The sequence below is a fragment of the Protopterus annectens genome, chromosome 2.part0, assembly GCF_019279795.1.
Source record: "Protopterus annectens isolate FY-2018-M chromosome 2.part0, PAN1.0, whole genome shotgun sequence".
Classification (NCBI taxonomy): Eukaryota; Metazoa; Chordata; order Ceratodontiformes; family Protopteridae; genus Protopterus; species Protopterus annectens.
Window position 1 is genome coordinate 1968417706 of NC_056728.1, and position 22875 is coordinate 1968440580.

At 46.4% G+C, this 22875-nt stretch overlaps 1 protein-coding gene across 1 annotated transcript in view; it reads right to left on the bottom strand.

The window, feature by feature from the left end:
* KANSL1 (KAT8 regulatory NSL complex subunit 1) overlaps positions 1-22875 on the bottom strand; it is a 1638220-nt gene that overhangs the window by 914562 nt on the left and 700783 nt on the right. The gene's annotated exons all lie outside the window — the stretch shown is intronic.

The following is a 22875-nucleotide window of genomic DNA, read 5'->3' on the forward strand; positions in this document are numbered from 1 at the left end:
GGAGCTGGCCGACCGGCACTTGCGAACTGCTTCTGCTTCGGGCACCGCGCGGCAAAAAAAGACTGAAGAACATGGCGTCGGCTGTCTTGTATACCCCAGCCTCACTGACGTCGAGAGAAAGCGATACCAACCGACGCCGGACCTAGACTTTGGAATTCGGCCGACCGAGGACCCGCCTGACGGCAGAGAACCCATCTGTGATTACTGCAGCTGTATGCACGATGAACATCAGGAACTTTCTTTCAAGTGAAACAAGGAAATAAATACAGTAAGCAATGCAGACATCACTAGTGATCCACAGAAGCGCTGAGAAGCCGCATATTAGGTGGAATTAGCGTTCCAGGGAAATAACAAGCAAACAAACAACAAGCATATAAACAAAGCTAGATTCAGCAGGCCTGGATCTAGTCTATGCTACAGCAAACAAGGTGTACCAATTTCAGTAAGATACAGTTCAAATATTCAGGCACTATAAACCTTTAACCAGAAATTCCCAGCTCAGAAGGGCAGAGTCCAGCCTCTTCTCCCACAAGAGTGCAGACCACGAACCTTCTTAATGTAAAATAACTGGCCTGAAGCCCAAGTGCTTAAACCAGAACTAATACACTTTAAGAATAACAGACACTGGGCTCTCAATCAGCAGTTCCCAACTTAGAAGGATGAAAGCTACCTGTCCTGCCACCACAGTGCATGCCACAAACCTTCCTAATGTAAAACAACTGGTCTGAAGCCCAAGTGCTTAATCCAAAAGACTTAGAATGATAGCTACACTTTAATCAAGTTACTACCAAGCAGTAATAAATACAATTGAATACTTTAGAGAATGCCTGGATTAGTGCTCAAGTTACACAAACAAAGCTAGATCCAGCAGGCCCGAATCCAGTCTATGCCACAGCAAACAAGGCGCACCAACTTCAGTAAGAAGCAGTTCAGATATGCATGCACTATAAGCCTTTAACCAGAAATTCCCAGCTAAGAAAATATGTACCTGGAAGGGATAGTTCCTATATTATTCCATATTGTCAACCTTACTGTCTGCAAGCTTTGGTGGGTGGTCTGCATCCTGTGCTGGGCTTAAGTAATCACCGTACTGAGCCAGCACTTCTTCCTCTGCCAGGTTCCGCAGAGAGGAACCAATCTTGGTTGGGCCAAAAAGTTGCTTATTGAGTATTTTTGGTCTCTTCATCCTAATCTTTTGTAACTTCCAGGGGATCAAGGGAATGGGAGGAAAATCGTATAGATGTAGATGTGCCCAGAAAATTAAGATGGTTATGCGCTGCCCAAGACTCAAGCATCTGGGCACAATAAGTTTTCAAATGTCTGCTTTTTGGAGAACCCAAAGCGTCTACCAAAGGCATACCTCACCTGTAAACTACATCTAAAAACACTTTCCTCTAACATCCATTCACTGGTGTCTACTCTTGTTCCACTTAGTTTGCCAAGGTGTTCTTCTGAGAAAGAATGTACTGAGCCGCTAGTGTCAAATGCCTTCTGTGCCAGTCCCCACAGCTCAATTGCTAGAATGCACAGGAGAAGAAATTAGGTTCCTCCCTCTTGTTCACTTACCACATTACTGTGGGCCTGCATGATTCACTGTTGCCAAATGTGTTTTGATAGCTAGGTTAACTGCCATCAACTCCTTCATGCTTCTTTCATAGGCTCACAGGATGTTACTAGGCTAATAGACCCAGGGCCCTTACAAGCCTAGTCAAGTTCAACTAGTGTTGCTAAGAGTGGCCTGGTTCAAGCAGACACTAAAAATAAGTACCTACTGTCCCTGCCCAAGAGGGATATAGGTGGAACCCCTGGGGAGAATTTCTGGTTACTCATCCAGTCGGACCAAATTACGCTTAAATAGGGCCAATGAGGGGCTTTAACATGAACAGGAAGTTTGTTTCAAAGGTAAGGAAACATCAGAGATAAATCTGCCTCTCCAGCAAGTTCTGTTGATATCACATACCAGGTTAAAGTCTTTTGACCGAGTGACCTGTGCACCATTTGACTTGCAAATGTGCAGCATTTCCATTAAAGGTGGGTCAGACATTGCTTTGTATGCAAGGTACAGGTCCGCTGAGCAGTCTGTATGACAGAGTAAAAAGTGACAATTTGTCTGTCCCCATAAGACAGATCTTGAAGACACTAAATTTTCTTTGCAAGGAACCTATGTGGTCTCTCCAATTGCTGCAGGTATTTGGAAAGGAACATACAGCAAAGGGAGCATTGTACTCTATGACTGACTGGCCGGATGAAGGAAGAGTACAGGGGGGTTTTAACCTCTTTCTGGAGGCAAAGCCCTTACTTATGAGATGAGCAATGTAAAACACCCTTCTTACCACTATGGAGACATGCTGATTGATGTTAAAGGCTGCTGTCAACCTGTGTACCCAGGGTATTGCTATTGATGTGGATCATCACCCTTGCCGAAGGGGATGGTGATGATGCAAAAAAATGCATTAAGTTTAAGACCATGACTTTGGTACTAGTTATTAGCCTGCATAAGACTGTCTTGCTAGATGCTGACATCACTAGGGGTTTCAATGATCGCTCATAGTTTGCAATAATCAGCAAACTGTCAGCCACAGTCTTAGTTTTTAGCCTGCACTTAAGAGAAGTAGATTCAGAAGAGTAGGAGTCTCAGAACCAATCCCCGTGGAATATCACTGGTTACAGGTCTACTGGTGGAGGTGGAGTCCCCTATTTTGACCATACGAGTTCTATCAGCGAGACAGTTTGCAAATTACGTGACAACATATGGGTTGATACCAAATCTAATTTCTACAAATCTTGTGGGTTTCTATTACAGTGACTGGAATGGAGCCCATTCCTAAGTCAAAGTACAATTAAATACCCAGCTGGGTGATTTTATCAATCATGCCAGAGTGGGGGATTATGTCAAAAGCCTTGGCTAAGTCTAGGTAGGCCATATGCATATATTAGCATTTGTCTAGGGCTTTGGTGACTTGTCTCGAACAAGTCCACCAAGTTTAACAGGCATCATCTCCCCTTGACAAAGCCAAACTGGGTGGGGTCAAGTATTTAGAAATTTCCTACATCTTTGCTAGTTAAGGTCTATCATGATTCGTTCCATGGCCTTGCAGATAAAGCTGGTCAGGCTAACGGGTCAATAGTTCCTGGGGGTCCATTGATGCACACCCTTTGTGCAAAGGGGATGACTGTAGCAGTTTTCAAGTCTGCTGGGACAAAGCCAGGTGCTTAGGCTGTGATTGAAAAGTGTGCTCAGTGGTGATGCTAATTCCTGTTTTAACCCATGCAGAACACAACCTGGGATGTTGTCTGGTCCCAGAGAGGCTGTTTTTGGCCTTGGAGAGGACATTTAAGACCTGCCCCTCAGAGATTCTAGGTGGGGGGGGGGGGGCAGGTGTTGGGGTGCTTTGGGGTGTATGTGGCAGGGACAGCAGAGTGAAGTTTTCACTGAACCTGTCAGCCAGTAGGTTTGCTAGAGCCAGAGGTTTTATACATGTAGTACTATGAAATAAGACTTCAGCGCAAATCTGGGCCTTACCTTTGAGGTTACGGATGTAACTAAAGAACACTTTGATTATCCTTAGCTAAGGAATTTAATTTGGATTCGTAGTTAGCTTTGGAGGACTTCACTAGGAGTCTTACTTGTTTAAGTTGAGGACTGAGTGTTACCAGTTTTGAGATCATTCTTTCCTACTCAGACAACAATTTCGTTCTCCTATTGTACAGCCTTCTAATGGCAGTTGTCCACTAGGCAGGTTTGTTTTTCCATGAAAATCTTGCTTTGGTTCTGTCTGGTAGAACAGAATCAATACAAAGTACAGTTGTGTACACTTACCATAAATGTAGATGTTAGAGTGTATTCACTGTTGCAGTCATCACATTTGGGTTATCCCTGCCAGGGTAGCCCTCGGCCGGCCCAAATACCAGACACTTAGTATTTCTGCGTAGGCTGCTGTCGCTTGAGGACTGATGTCAGATCAGTGGTATAAAAGTAAGGCATCAGATGCAATTACATCATTTTTCTTCCCCTAATCTGTCAGGAGGCCCCAAAGTAGGCAGCCAGGTTTTGCTGGAAGAACCCCACCAGTGGAAAATAAATACCAGTATGTTCCTTATAAGGAAAGGAGAACAAGTATGAATGGTAACAAAAGGAGAAAAAAAGGGGGATGGAGGGTGGGAAACCAGGACTCCAACAGTGAATACACTTGAACATCTATATTTATGGTAAGTGTACACAACTGTATTTTGTTCTGTGTGTTTCACTGTTGCAGTCATCACATTTGGGTAGATTCCCAAAGCTGAGGAAATTAGTGGAGGCAGTCAAGGAAGCTAGGGGCTGGCTAGGATGCCCTGCAAGTCTGCAGAGGCAAACCCTGCCCTGGATATAGAGGAGAGAGGCAGGTAGTAATGCTTGGTAAAAGTGTGAATGTCCAGGTGGCAGCCTCCAGGATGTCCCTGGTGGGGACTCCTCTGACGAAAAGCTGCAGAGGTGAAGGCTACTCTGGTGGAGTGTGTACTGACTCCCCCATGGGAGGAGGCTTACAATGCTGTTTGTAGCAGAAATGGATGCAGTGTACTATCCATTTGGAAATGGTTTGCTTGGAGATGGCTTTGCCTTCTGCCCCTGTAGCAAAGCTAACCAGCAATTGATCAGAATTTCTGAAGGGTTTAGCCCTGTCCAGATAGTATCTGAGCTGTCTGTGCAAGCCTAGAGAGTAAAGAATCCTTTTCCCCCTTGTTCTGGGGATAAGGAAAGAAGGTGGGCAAGTGAATGGATTGGCTGAGAGCCAGATGGGACACCACCTTGGGCATGAAGGATGTGTTAGTTCTGTGGGATACCTGGTCTGCATGGAAGACTGATTCCACAGCCATGAATGCTTGCAGCTGTGAGACTCGTCTGGCTGAAGTGATGACCAGAAGGAGAGAAATGTTAGCTCTGTAGAAGAAGGTGGTTCGAAAGGAGGCAGGGTGAGCTTTCCCAAGACAAAGTTAAGGTCCTAAGCTGGTGTTGGTGCCCTTCTGGGGGGGCCTCAAGTTGCTAACCCCTCTGAGGAACTGTTTGATCAAAGGGTGTGAGAAAAGGGGCTGCTCAGTGGGAAAATGAGCAGAAATAGCAGAGGGATGAATTTTTATAGAGATGAAAGACCACTGTGTAGTAGGTCAGCTAAGTAATCCAGGATGAAAGGAATGGAAGGCTGTGCCGTACTGGCCCCCTTAGCCTGGATCCAGGTGCAGAACCTTTTCCATTTATCTGCATAAGACTTTCTGGCGCTAGGGCTTCTGGCCTCATGGATAACATCCAGAACCTGTTTACGAAGGATGGCAGATTGGTTTGTTTAGGGAATACGCCAAGCCGCCAAATTCAGTGTCTGCAATTGGGGATGCATGAATTCCTCTTCCCTCTGAGTTAGGAGGTTTGGAATCTGAGTAAGATGCCATGGATGCGGGTACAGGCTGCACAGCAATTGGCACCAGTGCGGTCAGGACCAGTCTGGAGCTACAAGAATGGCCCTTGATTTTTCCTCCCTTATTTTGAGCAATACCCTGGGGATGAGAGGAAGGAGAGGAAAGGCACAGACCGAGAGGTTGACCCAGGGGAAGGACAGGGCATCCACTTTCCAAACCATGCAGCGATGCTCCCTGGTGCAGTATGTGCTAAGTCGATGGTTGGTGTGGGAGGCAAAGAAGTCGACCTTCAGGGTTCGCCATTTCTGAGTTATTAGGAAGAAGGTACTTCTGTTGAGCTGCCACTTCTATGGGTCCAAAAGGTTTCTGCTTAACTGGTCTGTCGGAGTTGAGAGAGCCTGGTATTGTGCTAACAGGTGTACTTGCATGGAAGAGGCTGAGAGTCAAAGGGTCATGGCCAGCCTGCATAGAGGGCAGGAGTGAGTACCTCCCTGCTTGTTGATGTACCACATCACAGTGGTGTTTGTCTGTTTTGATCAGGAGAATCCCTGGAGAGAGAAGGGGTTTGAAAGCTATCAAGGTGTGCTGCAGCGCCATCATCTTTTTGACTAATGTGCAAGGGGATTTGCTGTGGGCTCCACTGGCCATGGATGCACCTGCCATCCAGGTGTGCACCCTAAGTGTAGTCTGATGCGTCTGTGGTGAGGGGAGAAGGGCAGTCCCTTGTGGAAGCGTGCTGTTCCCTACCAAAGAAATTCCTTTCTGAGGCAAGAAATTCTACAGTTTCCAGGTCTTGAGAGTGTTGACACCAAAGGCTCTTTAGGTACCCATTGAAGTTTCCTCATATGCAGTCTGGCATATGGAATGAGTATGCAAGATGCCATGAACCCCAGAGCTTGCAGGATATTCCTTGCAGAAAGCTGGGGCCTGGTGGCCAGTTGAAAGAAGTAGGCTGACAGGAAAATTTGTTTCTCTAGTGTAAGGTATGCCATCTGGGACACTGTGTCCAGACTTGCTCCAAGAAAGATTATCCTTTTGGTGGGCACCTGTTTTGATTTCTTTTCATTGATTGTGTACCCTAGGGAGGTTACTAGACGCTTTACAAAGGCCAGGTGTTTGAGCAGCTTTTCCTGGCTGTCTGCCTGAATAAGGCAGTCGTCTAAGTAGGGCTAAATTTGAATATTTCTTTGTCTGCAAAAGGCAATGGCCAGAGCCAGGCATTTAGAACTTAAAGTGTTGAGATCCTGCCCTGAAGCGGAGATATTTCCTGCATGATTCCCTGATAGGAATGTGTAGGGAGGCCTCTTTTAGATCCAGGGTGGCTAGCCAGGTGTCCTTGGACAGCATGGGTAAACGTTGCTGGAGGGTGTGCATTTTGAATTTTGGGATCACCAAGGAGGTGTTCAGAATGGATTAATTCAAGGAGGGGCTGGCCAGGTGCCCTCTTTTCTGGGCACCAAACAAAGTCTGGAGTAGAAGCCTTGGTGTATCTGCTCTGCAGGAATGTGCTCTACTGCCAAGGACAGCAGGGAACAAATTCGCTTTTGAGCCTCTGCCCACTGATTTGATGGTAGATCTAGGAACCCTTTTGGGGTTGGAAAGGTGTAGAAGGAGAATTTGTACCCCTGAGACAATGTTCAAAACCTATCAGTCCTTGGTAATGGTGGCCCAGGTGCTTGAGTGAAAGGAGAGTTTTCCTCCTAGGGGTTATGTGAAGGTGGGCAGAGGTGAGGTTGGGAAGGGGCGAGCCATTGTGAGTTCTTACCATAAGGGGGTGGCTTACAACTTCCTGTTTTTGAAGTGGAGGTAGTCCACTGCTTAGATTTCTGCGACCTCTGGGGCTGCTGTCTGGGGGTCTGTTTCCACAGGGCCTAGGTAGGCCCCGGCTACTCGGAGCAGGAAAGGGCCAGTACTTGGAGGGAAAATGCCTGCAGAACCTACAGGGCTGGACCTGTACGAAATCTAACAGTCTGCACAGATTTTGCTTTTTATTCCATCTTTAAGACCTCTGCTGTTTAGTCCCAAACAAGTTATCTTTGTGCAAGGGTGCATCCAACAATTTTGATCCGACCTGGCCTGGCAGGGGTTGTTCCTTAAGCCATGCATGTCTTCTAATGACAGATCCAGTGACTGCTGCCCTGCAATATTCCAGGGTGTCAAAACCACAGTGCAAAGTGTGTTTAGTTACTTGACCAGCAGAATGCATTAAGTCCTGTAAATCTTTAGATTCTGCCCATGCAGGAAAGGAGGACATTTTTTGTTTAAGGAGTTCCAAGGTATGTTGCTGATACTTAAGCATATGGAACTGACAATTTAGAGCCCTGATAGCAAGAGTAGCTGAGGTGTATACTTTTTTACTCCATCTATCCAGTGCTCTGGAATTCCTGTCTGAGGGGGTAGGATTCTTAGCCGAGGTTGCTTTAATCCCTTTAGCCCCTTGAGTAATGACCTCAGGGTCAGCTGCAGGATTTTTAAAAAGATATTTGAGACAGTAAGGGTTTTCTGGGAGCAGGACAGTGCGTCTGGAGTCGAGCTGGATACAAGGAAGATATCATCCACCACATCTAGGACTGGGGGGATGGGCTAAGGGCCTGTGTTGTGGAAGGTCCAGGAACTCGGAGTCTCTTTTTAGACTGTGGGTAGTCTTGATTCTCCCACTGAAAATGCTCCCTTAAGGTATGCAGGGTTTCCCCAAAGGAAAAATCCTCTTGGGGAGAGGCTAAAGGAATGGAAGCCTCTATCAGAATCCTCATATGTGGAGAGGGGCTGCATGTCTTCATAGTCAGATGCATCAGATTCATCTGACTCTTGTTCAGACAAAACTACTGGAGACGGATCTCTTTTCCTTTCTGAAGGAGTGGCTTGACTTCCCCTCATCAGCATAAGGTGGTCTGCCATTTTAAGTATTTGAGACTGAGGCAAGGGAGCAGGCACCTGAGAATGGGTAGTTGGTTTCTTGGGTGTGGTTCGACCCCTGGGCCTAAGTACAGTACAGTTTTGTACCTACCATAAATGTAGATGTTCGAGTGTTCACACTGCTGCAGTCATCACACTTGGGTTATCCTGCCATCAGGCGGTCCCGCAGTCGGCCAGAGTTCCAAAGTCTTGGTCCGGCGTCGGTTGCTGTCACTTCTTCCCTGACGTCAGTGCGCCAGGGGTGTACAAGATGCATCCGACGCCATTTTCTTCAGTTTTTCTTGCCCCAGATGTCAGGTGCCCCCAATAGGTAGGCAATACATATTGCTATATAAAAATATACATATAAAAATAAAACAATACCTGCAGTCACAAGCAAATACACCACAGAGGTTGTATAGGATAGAAAGGTATAGATAAGTCCAGATAGTTCAGAGGGGATGGTGGGAGGGTAACCTGGACTGCAGCACTGTGAACACTCTAACATCTACATTTATGGTAGGTACAAAACTGTACTATGTTCATCGTGTTACACTGCTGCAGTCATCACACTTGGGTTGAATCCCAAAGCTAAGGCTGGGTGGTGGAACTAAACAGGGTTTGGAGAGGCTAGTAGGCCCTGCAGAACTGCAGTGGCAAAGCCAGCTCTGGTTTTAGAGTATAGAGGTAAGTGATAGTGCTTGGTGAAGGTGTGCACTGAACTCCAAGTTACAGCCTCCAAAATATCCTTGGTTGGTACCCCTCTGAGGAAGGCTGTTGATGTTGCTGTAGCCCTGGTGTAATGGGGCCTGATGTTACCAGGCACAGATTTCCCATGGTATGTGTAGCAGAAATGGATACAATGTCCTACCCATTTTGAAATGGTCTGTTTTGAGATCACTTTTCCTTGAGATCCTGCAGCATAGGATACAAAGAGCTGGTCAGATTTTCTGAAAGCCTTAGTTTTATCCAAGTAGTAACGTAATTGCCTGTGAATGTCCAAACAGTGCAGGAGCCTTTCCTCATTGTTCTGGGGGTTTGGATAAAAGGTGGGCAAATGAATGGTTTGGTTTACAGCCACACTGGATACTACCTTTGGCATAAAAGAAGGGTTAGTTCGTAAAGAGACTCTGTCTTGATGAAAAATGATGAAAGGCTCCACTGCCATTAGGGCCTGTAGTTCTGAGACTCTTTGCGCTGAAGTTACTGCTAGCAGCAGGGCAGTTTTCCATGATAGGAACTGTAGATCAGCTGAGAAAGCTGGTTCAAAGGGCGGACGTGTAAGCTTTTCCAAAACAAAGTTGAGATCCCAAGTTGGTGTTGGTGCTCTCCGGGGCGGTCTTATGTTCTTAGCCCCTCTGAGGAACTGTCTTAGTAGTGGATGTGAAAATATAGGAGGATCCGTGTTGTACTGAGCTGAAATAGCTGAGGCTCAGTTAAATATAGAAGAATCGGAGGAATATTTGGGACAAGGGGATTTTGGCCTTTAGCCTGGTTCTAGGCGCAGAATCTTTTCCATTTGTCTGAATAGACTTTCCTGGTGCTGGGCCTCCAGAATGACGTCCATCACAGCTTTAGAGAGAAGTGTTGACTGGTTGTTTAAATCTGGCTGTATGGCAAATTGCCTAAAGTCTTGAACTGGCTGTGTAGAATCTGTTTTGCTGAGTGAGCAGGTGAGGAATTGTAAGTAAAATCCATGGTGGGCCTTGAGCCATGTTCCTTAGTATTGGATACCAGTGTTGGCGTGGCCAGTCTGGAGCAATGAGTATCATTTGTGGCCTCTCTAATCTGGCTTTCAGCAGCACCTTTGCCAGAAGAGGCAGTGGAGGAAAGGCATACACTGTCAATGTTTTCCAACTGAATGAGATGGCGTCCACTTTCCAAGCTAGTGTGTGGTATGTCCTTGTGCAGAATTTCCGTAGTTGGTAGTTTTGGGGGGTAGCAAACAGATGTCTGGGCTCCCCCATTTTTGAGTGATCATTGCGAATACTTGTGGATCTAGTCTCCACTCGTGAGGATCTATAATGTTTCTGCTTGGATCGTCTGCCAGTGTGTTTTTATTTCCTGGCAGGAATTGTGCTTGTAGTTGAACTTGGTAGGTCAGTGCTGTGTTCCACAAGGTCATTGCTTGTCTGCATAGGGGGTAGGAGTGTGTGCCCCCTTGCTTGTTTATGTACCACATCACTGTGGTGGTGTTCATCTTTATTAGTTGTCCTGGATGTAGGAGGTCCTTGAAAGCTGTTAGGACAATTTGTACAGCTAGCATCTCTTTTTGATTGATATGTAGATGCCTTTGGTTTGCAGACCATTTGCCCTGAATACACTGTCCTGCCATGCGTGCTCCCCAGGCATAATCCAATGCATCTGTTATAGTTTGCCTGGCTGTGGAGAAGGTAAAAGGCTGACCCTTGTTGAGGTGACATACCTGAGCCCACCATAGAAACTCCTGTTGAAGGCAGGGAATGAGTGGAATTATTGCTTCCAAGCTGTGGCTGTGTTGAGTCCATACGCTTTTCAGATACCATTGTAATTTCCTCATATGCAGTTTTGCAAATGGTATTAGTAGTATGCAAGATGCCATGAATCCCAAGGCCTGCAGAATTTTTCTTGCAAGGAGTTGGGTCTTTGTTGCCATCATTTTGAAGTGTTGAGTCAGTTGTCCTTGCTTGTCTGGCGTGAGATAAGCCATCTGGGCCGTTGTATTTAAGCTGGCACCCAGGAATATTGTGTCTTGTGAGGGCACTAGTTTTGACTTCTTTTCGTTTACTGTGTACCCTAGGTAACTTAGTAAGTTTTTGACAAACTCCAGATGCTTTAATAGAATGTCCTTGCTTTCTGCTTGAATAAGGCAGTCGTCCAGGTATGGATATATTTGAATCCCTCTGTCTGCAGTATGCAATTACTGCTGCCAGGCATTTTGTGAAGGCCCTGGGCGCAGTAGATAAGCCAAAGGGCAGTGCAGAGAATTAGTAATGGGTTGAACCTGCAATAAATCTGAGGTATCTTCTGCAATTTTGTCTGATAGGGACATGCAGGTATGCCTCCTTGAGGTCCAACGTTACTAGCCAAGCCTTCTTGCCCAGCATGGGAAGAAGTTGCTGTAGTGTTAGCATCTTGAATTTGGGCACTTCCAGGTATGTTTAGAATTGAGAGGTCCAGAATGGGTCTCTAGGCTTTGTCTTTTCGGGGAACTAGACACATCTAGAGTTAAATCCTTGTCCTTGCTCCTGTGTAGGAACCTGCTGAATGGCTCTCATTGTCCATGAGAGCTGAAATTTGTTTTTGAGCCTCTGCCCATTGATTTGGTGGCAGGTTTGGCATTCCTTTTATCCTTGGCAAAGTGTGGAAGTGGAACCTGTATCTTTGAGATACAATATTTAGGACCCATTTGTCTTTTGTGATTATGTGTCAATTGTCTGCAAAAAGTGCTAGTTTTCCCTCCAAGGGAGCTGCCAAGAGGGTTTTGCTTGGTAGTCTGAGGGGTAAGTCATTGTGTTTGTCTTCTGGTAGTTTGAGACCCGTCTTCTCCTCCTTTTTGGGTTGTGGCACCGCAATGTCGAGGCTGGTAAGGACCTTGTGGCTGACCTCTGCCCCTTGGGCGTCTGTATCTGCCCCTCTGTGGTCTGGCAGAAGCTGGAAAGGACCAGTTATTGGTTGGCCAATTTCTGCTGAAACGAGGGGGTTGAACCTGTAAAAAATCCTTGACCGTCTGCATAGATTTTGTCTTATCCTCCATTTTCTTTAAAACTTCTTCTGCTTTTACACCAAATAAAACATCCTGCTGTAAAGGTGCATCCAATAACTTTGCTTTAACATGATCAGGTAAAGTTTGTTCTTTTAACCAAGCATGTCTACGTATGACAGACCCTGTCACTGCCGCTCTACAAGAAGCTTCCAATGAATCAAATCCACATTGCAAAGCATGTTTTCCCACTTCAGCTGAATGCAACAAATCTTGCATTTCCTTGTAATCTGGCTGTTCTGTATGTGCAAGCATTTTTTGTTTTGAGACATCAGATATTGTTGATATTTCAGCATGTGAATCTGACAATTTAAGGCCCTCATAGCTAGAGTAGCTGAGGTATATACCTTCCTTCCCCATCTGTCTAGTGCTCTAGAATCCCTTTCAGAGGGCATAGGATTTTTAGCAATAGAGGCCTTAACCCCTTTGGGACCCTGGGAAATGTTTTCTGGGTCAGCAACAGGGCTTTTATACAGGAATTTGTGAGAGTCAGGGACTCTCTAGTATCTGTCTGGTTTGGCTGGTGCAGGAGGTAGCGAATCTGGGTTAAGGCTAGATTCTGAATAAACATCGACCATGTCCAACAGGTGGAATAGCAAGTGGTCTGTACTGGGGTAGTAAAAGGAACTCTCGGAGCCTTTTCTTAGAATCAGAGTAATCCTGGCCTTCCCAGTGGAAATGTTCCCTCACAGTATGTAAGGTTTCCCCAAAAGAGTAGTCTTCTGGGGGAGATGCAGAAGGGATAGACTCTTCAGCATCAGAATCTTCCTGTTCCTCAGAAGAGTCTGAGGAAATTGAAACCTGGTCAGAGGAAGCATAGTCCTCCTCCTGCCTTGGCCTTTCATCAGGAGGGGGATGGGAACCCCTGATTAGGGTAATTAAGTCTTCAGCCATCTTAAGCATCTGTTTCTTAGGCATGGAGCCTTGTACTGGAAACTGTGGTACAGTCTTCTTTGTTTTTAAAGGAGTTTTCAGTTTTACATAGGATTTAATAGTGAGTGTAGTCTGTCTGAAGACACCTCTGCAACTGAAGGCGTTTCAACTGCACAGGAATCTTCTTCAGGCATGGAGTCGGAAGGGCCTAAAGGTAAAGGTTGTGGAGGCCTAGCAATCTCCGCTTGTGAATCGGATGTTGCCTGGGGTTCTAAATCAGCGGTAGTCAGGGGCTGCGTAGGCGCCTCGCTGAAAACCGGAGAACCGGCGACTGGCCTAGCAGAGGCCTCGGAGTCCGGTTTGGATCTCTGCTGCCTGTCCTTATCTTTGCGTTTTTTATGCATTCCGGTCATCTGTTGCTGCGACGGCACGGTATAATTAAATTTCCTACCAAAATAATGTCAGGCGAAATCAAACAGACGTTTAACAGTTCGTTTATTAAACCTAGCACAAAACCGATAACCTGTGACGTCGTGGTCTGGGCCTAGGCAAGGAATACCATAAGAATGAAAGTCCTTTATGAGGTATTTGCTTCCCACAAGAAATGCAATTGTTAACTTTTTCTGACATCGGACTGAGGCAAGAAAAGTTTCCCCAACGGGGTACTTAGCTTTATGAAGACTTCAGTCTGAAATTCGATTTGTAAATCTCAGGAGTCGGCCGACCGGCACTTGCGAACTGCTTCTGCTTCGGGCACCGCGCGGCAAGAAAGACTGAAGAAAATGGTGCCGGATGCATCTTGTATACCCCTGGCGCACTGACGTCAGGGAAGAAGCGACAGCAACCGACACCGGACCAAGACTTTGGAACTCTGGCCGACTGCGGGACCGCCTGATGGCAGGATAACCCAAGTGTGATGACTGCAGCAGTGTAACACGATGAACATCTCTGTTTTCAAAAGAACGGTAGCCATGAAAGAAGGCATCGGTTTACGTCAGGATTTGCTGTTGCGAGGGACTTCCTTGAAAGCTGATGCCTGCACAGAAGCTCTGGACCCATCCAAGGTAGAGACAACTGAAGGATCCTTAGGCGAAGAAGAGTGCTGTGGCATACCGGTCTCCGAAAGGGTCTCGGTAGCAGCATGCAAATTAACTGAAGCGGGCATCAGAGGCTACGAAAGCGCCTCAGAGTTCAGGAGGACTGACTACCAGCTTAAAGGAAGCGTCGTCGGAAGGTTTGGTCCTGTGCGGTCTGTCTATCTTCACATTTTTTTGGTAGATCTGTCGGATGGCTTACCGAAGCCATATCGGAATTGGAGTACTGCAAATGGAAATATCTGGCTACAATAAGGGCCTGACGACGAATAGTTCTGGCGTTAAAGCACAAAAGCGACAACAAGAGACTACGTGGTCTGGGCCCGGACAAGTGACGCAGTAAGAGTGGAAGTCCCGGTGTGGTGTTTGCTTTCCACAGGAAAGACAATTATTAACTTTATCTGACATGAGTTAGTGCAAGAAAAAAACTTCAATTCGGAAACGAAGCTTGGGTAGCGGCCAACCAGCACTCGTGCGAGCTGCTTCTGCTTTGGGCTCCACGGCAAGAAAGACTGATGTAATGACGTTGGATGCCTTCCTTTATACCACTGACGACCTGATGTCAGTCCTCAAGCGACAGCAACCGTTGCAGAAATACAAAGTCTCTAGTACTTGGGCCGGCCAAGGAGTACCCTGGAAGGGATAACCCAAATGTGATGACTGCACAGTGAAACACGAAGAACACTGGTATAGTCTAAAACTTGTATTATAAATGACGTGTTCCAATTATTTATTTTAATTTGAAGTTTGTATTGAGAATGAAGTGTTTTAAATGGATTTTTAAATTACTTTTGAAACGTTTTTGATTAGTCGAGTTTACAACCAATGAGAATTTCCAGTCAATTATGCATTTATTATTTAAGTTGCATAGTTTAGCTCTAACAACTTGAGAAAGCGTGTTTGCAAAAGCTTGTTGTGTTCTATTAACAAAATTTAATTTGTGCTTCTTTGAGCCAGTTCTCTTATCAGGTAGGGAGCCAGTGGCTGTGACAAACTGGGCATGTAATCTAGCTTACATGAGGCAGGCAGACATCCAAGACCTCAATGTGGTCTACGCCCACTTTCTCCTGGACAAACCCTGTCATAGTATCACTCTCCACCACCAACATGAGCATTGGTAAAGGCCTGTAAAGTGCACCTGGGACTGACTTAGAGCACTGGCTCACAAGCTGGGGGTTGAAGCTGTGGCAGCCCCCAGAGGGGAGGCACTAACAAGGCACCCAAGTACAGAGCCTAAAAAAGAACCTCACCAATACTAGCACACTCGGGCCTGTTGAAAGCTGGTATCCACTCTCTGAAGGGAGGTCATCAGCCACCTCAACTATCTTTATATACACCCCTTTTCTTATGGTTAGTCTAAGAACAAACCAGGGGAAGGCATGGCAGAACTAGACCAAAACTGGGATTCTTGGGAAAGGTACTTTACAAGGGATCCCTTGCCGTATTTGATATCATGCTGGTGTGTTATTAGCTTCCTACACACAGCAGTTACTGATTTTTGTCCCTGATATTTGTAAGGCAATGTAATCCAGACATAGTAACATGTTTGTACCCTGTTGGGGAATTTTCTTATCTACAACTCTAGCTTAACCAACCCAACAGACGGTCAAACATGACAGGATTACTCAAGCAGCTCACTGAACTACTACCTGAAAGACCTGACTGGGTTGTGCAGACATCCCTTTACAATACAACCATCTTTGATATCAGTAGGGGTGAGAGGCTGCTGAACCAGGAAAGGAAAAGGTGAGTGGTTTGACACACGTGTGCCAACTTCTGGACTTCTATAAGCAGGAATCCCAACAGTCAGTTGCACAACAGTGAATTACGAAGAACAGACACATCCCTGTGATGAATAATACCACAAGTAGGATTGGTAGGGGTTAGCAGTCCAGTTAATGAAGCACTTTGAATCCCCATGGTGCAAAATGTTGCAACTACATTACACGTATTTTAACATCCTGCAGGCTCAGACAAATCTAAATTGAAACGCCTGGTTCTGGCAGTGAATCTCAGATCCAGGACGACAAAAACCTCTAGGAAGGTAACAGTGCCACTTTCTTAGTTCTGTTAGCAAGATACTCATACTTATCAGTACAGTTGTTTCTTATTCCGGACAGCTGTAACAGATAACTAACAAGTACAACCCCCTGTTAAGCAGCTGAAGGTAATCCTGTGACAGTCTTCGTGAATGGTACTGGGACAAAGGTGTCACTGAACAGATTGAATAAGGTGCATACAACTACTGGGGGGGCACACTCGGGGCATGCATCACAAGCAAAGAAAATAGCAGCAGTCCATCAGCTGCAATTAAAAGAAAAAAAATTGAAAAACATCTCCAGTAGATTTTTTTCAGTCACGTATTCTGCTAAAATCAAAGTGAAACAGGTTCAAAAAACTCTTGAGAATTACACCTTAAACACCAATATGTGTATAAAAAAGGCATTTACACCTCCCCCCTCCCAAATGCACACATTATGGAACAAACCATTACTACATACATGAAATCAAAGAAAATAAGAAGTTATGTACCTACCATAACGTTCCATGTTAGTTGTCTTCTCTCGCCTTCTTTCTTGCTGGATGGGTTCGGAGCCAATCCTCGGCTCCGACTCGGCACTTGCTAAGCTCGAGAGCTAATTTTACCAGCTCGAGGAAACCCTATATCCCATGATGCAAGGCGGAGACTACCCAGATCTCGTTTGGTAGCTAAGGAAATTAGGAATATATTCTTCCAACTGTAAAGGAGGAAGACAAAGTAACAATACTAAATGACAATCAAAAACATCATAATCCTCTAGAAAGGATCAACCTAATCTAGTAACACTAGAAGCTGAATAGCTAGAAAAAGAATAAAACCTCTTAATAGAAGAGGCATAATCTTCTCGGTCTGACCAGGCTAGGGGGATGGAGGGGCCTTAAGAAAGAAGCGAGAAGACAACTAACATGGAATGTTATGGTAGGTACATAACTTCTTAATGTTAAGTTGTCAATCTCGCCTTCATTCTTGCTGGATGGGACCGCGTCCCTAGCACCTCTATCCTGGGTGGCTCAATGGAACAGACTCTTGAGAACGGTGGAACCAAAATTCGCTCCATCTCTGGAGGCCAAGTCTAATTTGTAATGTGAAACAAAGGTATGAAGAGAGGCCCATGTGGCTGCTGCACAAATAGTGTCTATTGGAAGTCTAGCTTGAAAAGCTGTCAATGTAGCTAGAGCTCTGGCAGAATGGGCTTTTGGCTTAGAAATCAACTCTTTGCCTCTGAGCTGATAAATTTAAGTAATCACAGAAGACAGCCATCTAGATAAAGTCACCTTGGAAACTGGAAGGCCTTTCCTGTTCTCTGCATAGGATAAAAACAGTTGATCAGATTTCCTAAAAAGTTTAGTTTTGTCCAGATAATATCTGAGCTGGCGGTGAACATCAAGACAATGTAATTTTTGTTCCGCTCTTTCAGAATAATTCGGGAAAAACACTGGAAGATCAATGGATTGATTTAAGTTAGTCTGCGATGCCACTTTTGGTAAGAAAGACGGATTAGTCCTTAGAGATACCCTGTCTTTGTGGAAGATTAAGTAGGGAGGACGAATGCAGAGAGCATGAAGCTCAGATACTCTCCTGGCAGAAGTAATGGCGACTAGAAAAAGTGTCTTCCAAGAAAGGAATTTCAAAGAACAGGCAGCCGCAGGTTCGAAAGGGGGAAGAATCAAGGATGTTAAAATTAAATTTAGATCCCACTGTGGTAGGGGGTCTCTAATCGGAGGTTTAAGTAAAAAGATACCTCGAAGGAATGCCTTGCAAAGTTTATGTGACATAATGTTGTGGTCCAAAAGGCCTATATGAAAATTCGAAATGGCTGCCAGCTGAACTTTTACTGTGGAGGAAGAGGATCCTGAATGAAAAATCTCAGCTAGGAAGTCCAAGACCGAATGAATCGGAGCAGTATAGGGGTCTATGTTCCTAGCTTTTGCCCAGAAGGTGAAACGTCGCCATTTACTAGTGTAAATCCTTCTGGTAGAAGATTTTAGGGAAGCTACTATGATATCCCGGACGGGATTAGAAATCATAGGAAGCCTGGCTAAGGATGGAAGTGGAGCAACCAAGCAGTGAGGTTGAGAGAAGGTATGGATTGGTGCAGCTGCCCCGACTGGTGGGTCAGAAGATCTGGAACCGGGTCCAGATGCCAAGGCTGTACCAAGAGATAACGATGTAGGAACGGAAACCATATCTGTCGAGGCCAATAAGGGGCAATGAGAATCAACTTGGCTCTCAAGGCGGTTGCTTTCTGAATTAGTTGAGGTATCAGCGGAAAGGGGGGAAAGGCATAAAGAAGTCCCCGGGGCCAACCTTGGGTTAGAGCGTCTCTGGGGGGATGGCCTGGAAGGGGGAAGAGAGAGAAGAAGTCTGGGCATTTGCTGTTTTGAGGTGTAGCGAAAAGGTCGCAGCAAGGAAGGCCCCACTTCTGAAAAATCTCTTCCGTCACTGATTGTTTGAGAGACCACTCGTGAGGCATGAGAATAGCTCTGCTCAATCTGCCCGCTATGATGTCGGATTTCCCGGGGATATGCGTTGCTATCAGAAAACGCTGAGAAGAGATTGCCCATTGCCAAAGTCTGAGAGCCTCTCGACACAGTGGATAGGACTTGGTTCCGCCCTGTTTGTTGATATACCACACTACGGACATATTGTCCGTTTGGACTGCAATAGTTCCCAGGGGAAGAGAGTCGTTGAGGGCTTGCAACGTTAAAAGCACTGCTCTCATCTCCAGGACATTTATGTGCAGATGGTATTCGAAAGGTTGCCAAGTGCCAGGGACCATCCTGCCCTGACAATGCTCCCCCCCCACCCGATCAGGGAGGCGTCCGATGTAACCGTGGCGACCGGGGCAGGAGGAACAAAGGGTCTGCCCTGATGGACTTGAGGGGACGATATCCACCAGGTCAGATGCCTGTTGCAAGTTGGAGTTATTGTGATCTTGTGACACATGGGAAGTTGTTTAAAAGACCATTGGGCGAATAGCATCCATTGTAGAAGACGCATGTAAAAGCGGGCAAAGGGAAGGAGTGTTATGGCGGCCGCCATAAGACCCAATACTTTCAGAGCAAATCTGGCCTGAATTTTGTTGCTGAGAAGAATCACCTGGACGTGACTTTGAATGTCCAAGATCCTTTGGTCTGTTAACTTTGCTGAAAGTTGTACGGTGTCCAATTTTGCGCCTATAAAAGTAATAGATTGACAAGGCAGATTTTTCTAAATTTATAGAAATCCCTAGCCCTCTGCAAATGTGAATGGTGTAATCTCTGGCTTGGAGAAGTTGATGCCTGGTGGTGGCAGTGAGGAGCCAGTCGTCTAGATATGGAAACACCTGGAATCCTTAACGTCTCAGGTGAGCCGTAACCGCTGCCATTCATTTGAACACTCTGGGGGCTGTAGTGAGTCCAAAGGGCAGGGCCCTGAATTGGAAGTGACCGGTCCCCAGCCAAAAGCGGAGAAATCTTCTGGAGCGCCTGTGAATTTTTATGTGATAGTACGCATCCTGAAGATCTATCGAGCACATCCAATTGTCCTTGCCCAGAAAGGGTAGAATGGACTGAAGCGTGACCATCCGGAATCTTGATTTCTTTACAAACTTGTTTAGTTTGCTCAGATCTAATATTGGTCTCTAGTCCCCTGTCTTTTTTGGAACTAAAAAGAACCTTGAGTAGATTCCGGATCCTATTTGGTCCGCTGGGACTGGCTGGATGGCTCTTTTTGCTAGCAGTTTTGATATTTCTAGTACTGTTAGTTCCCTTAGACCGGTGGAGCGTCTGGAAGGGTTCCCTTTGCTGAATTGGGGTTTGAATAAAGGGAATTTTGTAACCCTCGGATATAATCGACTGTACCCATTTGTCTTGAGAAAGGGAAAGCCAGGCTATTGGGTACAGCGATAATCTTCCCCCGACTGCCTCCGAAGGTGGACAAATCGGGCAACATCTCAGGGATGCTGGAAGGGTTTGTCAGAAAGAGGCTCTCTGCTACCCTGATTCTGCGGACCCCCTCTGCCCCTAGGGCGGGGTCTATTATTGTTACCCCCTCTGCCTCTGGGGGTAAACTGACTTCGTGCGTCAGGCGTGACTCCTTGAGATTTGCGGAACCACATTTTCCCTCCCTTCTGTCCTTTGGGGTAAGGTCTTGAAGGGGTGGAGAAACGGACTCCTACGGCAGAAAGAGTCTTGCCATCTTGTTCACATCTAGTCAAAGTGTCTTTCACTTGAGGTCCGAACAAGGTTGAACCATCAAAAGGGGAGTTTGCGAAGGATGCCTTGAAGGGGTCTGCAAAATTACAAAGCCACATCCAGGACTGACGCCTTAAAGCCACTCCTGTGCCTGCGGCCCTACTCGCTCCATCGGCTGCATAAGAAATGAGCCGCATAGAGGAGTTAACAATGGAGTTAAGGATTCCTAGCTGTGAGCTAATCTTATCCTGAGACCCAGCAGCTGACGGATCCTGTAAAACTTCTCCCAACTCTTTAAGAACATCTCTTTGAAGGCGAGTGAAGTGGCACAAGTAGTTCAGCGATCTCATGGCAAAAGTCGCTGAAGAAAAAATCCGCTTGCCGTACCTGTCCTTAGTCCTAGAATCCTTGTTAGGAGGATGGACAGGTACTGAAGGATCAGCTAGTTCCTTCTTGGTGGCAGCAGCCACCACCATGGCATCAACTGGGACACCCTTTGTCAAATATTATCTATCTGGTGGGGCCGTAATGAATTTAGAAGGCCTCCTAGGAATAGGTTCCACCGAATCTGGAGCCATCCATGCCTTCCGAGCCACTACATCCATAAGAGGGTCGAAAGGCGGAGACACCCAGGAGGTGGAGGGTCGAGATCCGAACGCCTCCAGGTATACTGACTCATCCTCGGAAGGATTAAGGGAGGGCCAGTTCCCCCTCTGCTTAAGGAGTTCAAGGATGTCTGAGAAAGAGACATCCTCAGAGGAGGACCTTGGGAATCCCTCCGACTCATCCAGGTCAGTATCAGATGTAATAGACTCGGGGGAGTCTAGATGTTTCCTCTTACATGTCCTCTTATGCGGAGGCTCACCTGACGGATCAGGAGAAGCCTCGGAAGAGGAAGATATTCCCAATGGGGAAACCTGAGGCGTTGGATCTCTGGGTCCGGGAGCAAGAGAGTGGGAAGAGACGTCAGCAGGCACTGTAGTGGGAGGAGCTGATGGAACTGTCCATTGACTAAGCCCAGGGGCTAGTACACTCCTCATCACCTCGAAGGCTCCCCCAATCAGGGAGACCAGAAGGTTCCCGCTCCGAAGAGATAGGAACTCCAGGCCTCACCGAGAGGGAAGGCTCCGAGGCAGATGTCGGGCTGAGCTCACCACCAAGCCCGAGAGGGAGAACGGGGTCGGACAAGGGTCCAATGCCACTCGCCCCCTCGGAGCCGACGAGAGAGATCAGACACCCGGATCCCTCCAACGAAGGCCTCAAGGAGGAAATCGGAGCAGAGGACGACGGAGCCGAAAGGGGTGGTATCTGCTCTGAAGCTACAATGGTCACGGTTCCGAGGAGCTCCGGCTCTGTAAGAGTCAAAGGAGGAATGTTTGGTGGATGTGAAATAGCTACCGTCTGTTGAGACGGGCTATGGAGCATTTGGGCCAATGCCTGAGACTTTAATAGTCTACTCACCACTCTCTCGAGGTCTTGATCAGACAGCCTGGACGACCGAGAAGAACAGCTCCGATGGCTCCGCTCCGAGAGCAAGGGTGATCTCGGAGCCAAACGTATAGACTCTGAGGGGGCTCGAGATCCAGATTTGGCAGTATCGGCGCCGGATGGAGCCGATACTGTGACTGCTAGAATGGAAGGATCGGCTCCGGCCGGAGCCGATCTCGACACTGGAGAACATAAACCAGTAGCCGACGGCCTGGAACTTTCAGCCAAAGGCTTGATAGGTTTCGAGGGCTTCCCCGGCGCCGACTTAGTCGGGGAGCTCTCAGGCTTTAATAAGCCCCTCAATATCAATTTATTTCTGCGCTCCTGCAGGACTCTTGGGCTGAAGGCATGACAGATAGCACAAGAGTCCTGCAGGTGCAGAGGTCCCAGGCAGTAAACACAAGAAGTGTGACCGTCTGTCAGAGACATCTTCTGACAGCACGAGTCACACTTCTTGAAGCCTGAGACCTTTGTGTCCTTCGACATAGCTGTGTCGAGGAAACACAAGTTGTCAAGAAAAAAACACCAACACACACACACAAAAAACACCCAATCCAAAAATCTAAACTAAACAGGGATACAACACAGTCAGACACAAAAAAAAAATCCCTGACAGGAAAAAATTTAGGAAGGGGAAGGCCTAAGGCCTAACCTAGGGAAAGGGGATAAATAACCCGGAAAGGGAACACTAACGGGAATAGGGTTAAAATAAGCGTTAAGGTTAACAAAAAACAACTGTAGTTATGAAAATTAAAGGGGTGAGACTAAAGTCTTATTATTCAGAAACTTACCTGGAGCTGGTAAAAAAAAAGGCACCTCGTTAGCGAAGCGGCAAACGAGATCTGGGTAGTCTCCACCTTGCATCATGGGATATAGGGCTGCCTCGAGCTGGTAAAATTAGCTCTCGAGCTTAGCAAGTGCCGAGTCGGAGCCGATCCATCCAGCAAGAATGAAGGAGAGATTGACAACTTAACATTAGTTGCTCAGCTCTCCAACACCATGAAATTCTGTTTTCAGCTGCATCTTCATGTCTGCATGTGTGCCAATGGTAGCTTCGCTAGAATTACATGCACAAATTTTATGTACAGTAAACGCACAGCAACAAAAATCCAATACCACTTTTTCCCCCTTCTTATACAGAGTAATTCCAAAAAAGTCCCACCTATACTTAAGCCT